This window comes from Micromesistius poutassou, assembly GCF_964030765.1.
Source record: "Micromesistius poutassou genome assembly, chromosome: 17".
Classification (NCBI taxonomy): Eukaryota; Metazoa; Chordata; class Actinopteri; order Gadiformes; family Gadidae; genus Micromesistius; species Micromesistius poutassou.
In genome coordinates, this window is record NC_140287.1 from 2,068,740 (window position 1) to 2,074,251 (window position 5,512).

Genomic DNA, 5,512 nt, shown 5'->3' on the forward strand with positions numbered 1-5,512 from the left:
GCTGGTTTCATTGCATTAACTTATTGGAAATGGGGTAATGTGTCTTGTTGCTTGTTCAATGTAGATTAAACAGTATAATTACAAATGATTGATTTGAAAATAGACGTGAGGTATGACTTAAAAGAAATGGGTAAAGAGTGCAAGGTATGGATACGGCCACTAGCACCTCCAGACAGACTCTGAATCTGCCGTTCCAAACAGACTCCGTAGGCGGACTCATGTTCGGAGTAATGTGTGTTCCAGATGCCGCGTACACCACCCGCACACGTTGCTCTTGTGTCGAATTTCCTGGCTTGCAGCACTTATAGCGTTCCCGTTTGTCATCGTTATTGTTAGCTACATTAGCCTCTTTAGCAAACCAGCTCGAAAACAAACAACACAACTTTACATTGTATCGCACGCACAGCAAGATCGTGCAATGCATAAATTGGTTACCGGAATAAAGTAACAATGTAATCAAGTGTGTAAGAGCATTTCAAATTTAAAATTACAACATTAAAATGACCAACGTGGTACAAATACAAAATATATATATATTTTTTTTTTTACGGGCACAGACATTGATAAAAACTGCAATAGACCTCTGAAGAATAAGTCCCGTCTCCAAGGCTCCGGTTCCCTTGGTCAAATGTCTATGGGAAATAACACGGGGTTTTTGAATGATCGTACATAACAAACTCTGTAGGTGGCGGAGAAGTAAAAGCTGTGTCACGTTTTGAACTACACACATTTTACATCTTGTTTCGACTGGCTTTTTGGATTGTCGATGCTGTTAAAGTAGTAAACGATTATGAATGCTATTTTAACGGCACCGACAATCCAAAAGCCAGTCGAAAAAAGCCAGCTTTTACTTCTTCGCCACCTACAGAGTTTGTTATGTACGATCATTCAAAAACCCCATGTTATTTCCATTGCTCGTGTGGGAGGTCGCTTGTGGGAGGTCAGCTGCACTTGCTGTCTCCCTCTGATTTTAATTCAACCATCGTGGTAAAATGTCCTCATATTGATCAATGACAGAAGACATACTGTACATGAATCATGCTGAGACCAGCGAATGTCAGTGTCAGAGAATTTCTGCAGGCATTTTTTGTTGCGATTGTTTGCCAAAAGCACTGTAGGCACTTCGGTGAGGCTGTGGTGGTGTGGATTAGTGGTGGATTTCATGATTCGTTGTTTGAATCAGTTCGCGTCGGTCAGTTCGCCAAGAAGAGTCGTTCGAATCGTTCGTTCATTCGTTCGTTCAGTCGCATTTCCGGTAGCGGTGAATCATGGTTCTCAGTCACTGAGTCGGTCAGATTCAGCTCCTCCCTCGTTCTCATTCTCAAACTAATAACGATCGTGCGATGGTGCAAACGGTCATCAATCAACACATCATTAACTAAGTTCCTTTTAGCTGAGGAGCGCTTCATGTTCGGAATCAGGATGTTGTTGCCCGTCTGGCTCTCGTGACTTCTCAGTCCTCACCGCTAAACACAGTCAGCGAACGAACGGTGACTTGTGAGTCAGCGACTAGTGGGTGGAGCTGGGAGTCGAGTCCCGGAGAACGAACGATACGAACGAGACGAACTGAAACGGGGAATCAGGTCGGTTCGTTCATGTTAAAGAGTCATTTGTTCGAACTGATTCGTTCGAGACCGAGCCATCACTAGCTGTGATGAAGTTCACTAATTATTGGACCGTGTCTAGACAGTTACGAACATCCCTGACCTTAATGGAGTCAAGTCAATGAACGCCAAGTTGAGAGCGTGTTTCTGCAGTGAACGTAGACTACTGCGGGAAACTGTGCTGCGATGCGTGCCTTTCCTGCTTACATTGCCCGCATCATCATACCCCTGCCCAACAATATGGGGAGGAATCGATCTAGACCAGCAACAGCAATAGCCGTGTCAATGCCTCTGCGTTTGAATGATAATGAATTAATGGAACGTTGCATTTTTAATGTTTATACCAAAGATTCTAGACTAGAGAATGCGCGGCGCGCCAATCAATGAAACCTTCTGCGGAATCAGAGAAAGTCTGCCCTCTTTGCAGCGCAAAGCATGTTTCAGAAATCAGCACATTTAGATAAATGCTATAGTATAGTGCTACAGACACATTTTAAATTTTTATAATATGTAATTATTTCAGGGGGGAAAATTCTGTGAAAAAATTTACGCAGGTTCAGGATTTGGACTGGGCCTAGGCCTAATCAATTGTGTTTTAATATTTGTAGCGTTCATATTAGTCTATTTTTCGTAGGCTACTCTGCTGTTGGCCTTGATAGGGAGATCATTTTTTGCTGCCACAAAATATAGTTTAATCCAATAACGTTCCTGCGTCTCCCCCTCCTACAGAGCCCATTTCAGCACCGTGTCAGTGGACAGCTACAAGCCTACGAACGTCGTAAGAGCAGAGCACGCGTTCATGTTAAGGGGAGTTTTGGGAAGCGCTCTGAAAAAAATTACGAAGCATCGAAATATCCTTCGTGAGAATGATCGTACGAGCATGGATCTATCGTTATCGGGAAACTAGGCCCTAGTCTCAAATAAATGCAGACATAAGACACTCCCCTCAACATATCAAAACGTTGCCCTGGTTGGTTGAAATTACCACGTGGAATTTCCCATGTGAGAAATGATGTAACTCCTTTCAAAGAGGAGAACTGGAGAACCGTGTCGTCGCTGGCCACTTGGGGGCCACTAGGAGGACCCTGTGGATGAGCCCACATCCAGAGTCTCTGGGCTTCCCTCGGGGACTCCAGTGACCTGGTCCCTCCTTGATGGTTGATGTGAAACATCAGGTGTTGTCTGTGCGGACGAGCACATGCTTGCTCCCGAGACAAGGCAAGAAGCGCTTCAGCGCTAAGTAGACAGTCCGGAGTTCTAGGACATTGATGTGCTGCCCTCTCCACTGAGGGCACCAATCCCCCTGGACTGACCTCTTTAGCCATACCGCCCCCCCAACCATTGTCACCACCTCTCGCCTCGCCGGGACTGAGCCCAGAGGAACGCCATGCAGCAGAAATGTGCTGTCCACGCCGCTGGCGGGGATGAGCAAGGTGATGAGCGAGTGACCTTGATCCTGACCCATCTGTGTAGCCGAGGGTCCATGTGGACGCTGTTGAACTGGGGTCAGCCCTATGTTCCCACAGCCCAATGGTCCCACAGCCCAATGGTCCCACAGCCCTATGTCCCCACAGCCCTGTGTCCCCAGGGCTGTGGGGACATAGGGCTGTGGGGACACAGGGCTGTGGGGACACAGGGCTGTGTGGACATAGGGCTGGGGGGACACAGGGCTGTGGGGACATAGGACTGTGGGGACACAGGGCTGTGGGGACATAGGCACGCTCCCGCACGGGGCTCCATCTTCCCAGACACGATGAAGACCATAACGAAGGGGATGGACCTCCCCATGTAAAGGCCGTCCATGTAGATCTACAACATAATACAAATCTAAATATTTTGATAAATGATTAGGCTATTAGGCTATGTAAAAAAAAACAGGAAGCCTAACTTCACCTGCTCCAATTTCTTTGACAGAAAGAGGGGATTTGAGGAGGAGGAGGATGCTCTTACTCCACTAGAGGTGGGGCTGCTCCAACAGTGTCGTAAAGGGAACAGAAGATGTGTTCCCACTGTCACCGTTTCTTAAGAAAATGTAGAAACCAGGGCAAGCCCGCTGCATCCTCTGCTGCAAGACAAATGATTCCACTCCGAGGTTTCATGTGCTGCTCGGACGGAGTCGGCAGGGAATGGCGTAGCAGACCGCGGCAGAGGATAGCTGTGGTCCAGAGCGGGAATTTCTGGTGATCGGAAGGAAAAGAGTTTAGTGGCAAGAGTACACTCATGGAACAAGACTGTTGGTAAGTGGAGTAGACAAGATGGGAAATAATGGAACATAATGGTGGGTGTTTGTGAGGTTTCATATTTGCCTAGTTTCATATTTGCCTGGTTCACCAGCTAAGCCCAACATGTTCAGCAGTGCTATCAGGTAGTATGAAATGAGTTAGAAGTCACTCATCACTTTCAAAAGTAAAATTATAAAAATTAAACTATTATTAACTATAAAAATTAGAACTGGTTGGATCAACCATTAAAAAGACATTTCATGTTCAATTGTTTTCATAAATAATAATAAATAATGACGACATGGTAGTGTTTGTTAAATGACCTTTATTTAGTTTTATAAGAGAAGGGAGGGTCTGCACACTGTTTTTTTGCTCCAGAAGTAGATTTATTCACAGGCAACGTTTCGATGACTAGGGATCTTCATCAGGCGTTGATAACAATGGGTGAGACGACCTGTGACCCAAAAGGGGACGCCTGTCTAATCAACAGAGCGTACCCAAAAAGTGACAAATGGCACAACATGCACCTGAAGGCACTGGCTTACATGCATTGCATAAAACCACACGAGTCAATGACACATCAAGAAAAGATAATGAAGAAAAAAAAAAATATATATATATATATATATAAAATATAAAATGTAAAGAAAAAATAAAGAACAAATAATATAAACTGTATGTATCACAATAAGCAATTTTTTAGAACAAAATACACATTGATACAATCCTCATATAAGCAGAGTGTAAATTGCAGGCTATATACCAAACATGAACAATCAAAGAAAAGGTCTAAGGTCAAAATACATATGAGCCCCTTTGGAGACATGGTGTTTAACATGTGGGGTTCATAACCTGAAGCCAATGTAGGCTATATTAACATATGCAATATATGTTACTACCACATTCTGTGTGATTCTATATGAGAGTTATGGAAATGAAGTGCACATGAATGTAATTATTACACTCACTGTCTCCCCTATAAACTTAGTTCATGTGATCACTATCACTACTCCTACAATGACTCCTTTTCATCTTCCAGTCCTGGGGACTTCCAGTCAGCCTTTGAGAGGGCAAACCATGAGGAATACCTATTTAGTAGTTTAGTTGATTAAAGATACTTAAATGTATCTTATCCATTTAACAACCATGGTAAAAACGACGTGTAAAGAATAACACAGGGTGTTACGCCCTTTTCATTCAATACCTGTAGAGGAACAGTTTTGGGAATGGGACAAATCACCATCCAGACACATATGAGCAGGGAAACAAACCTAGGGTCAGAAAAGAACTGCAGCTGCCGTCATCACCTCGCTCCTCAGCCACGACAGATGTGGGAGACGCACCGTCAACGGTTTAAGAACAGTCATTTAGTTAACAAAAGGCCATCCAGTGAACTGAACATGAGCAAGGTGTGGAGCGTGGGTCTCAGTGGGACCAGTAGTGTGAGGTGTGCATGAGGGAGGATGTTGTGAGGTGCATCCCAGAGGTGATGGAAAAGACCACGACCACGTCGATGGAGTCCCAAACTGGTTTGACACCCAGGAGATGGTGTGCATCAGACACCCAAACCGGTTTAACGCCCAGGAGATGGTGTGCATCAGATCAGGTTCGTGGAGTGTCTGCAATCGAAAGGAATCATGAAAGGATAAATCTAGTGATATATTCTATACTTTGTCAACAAATTCC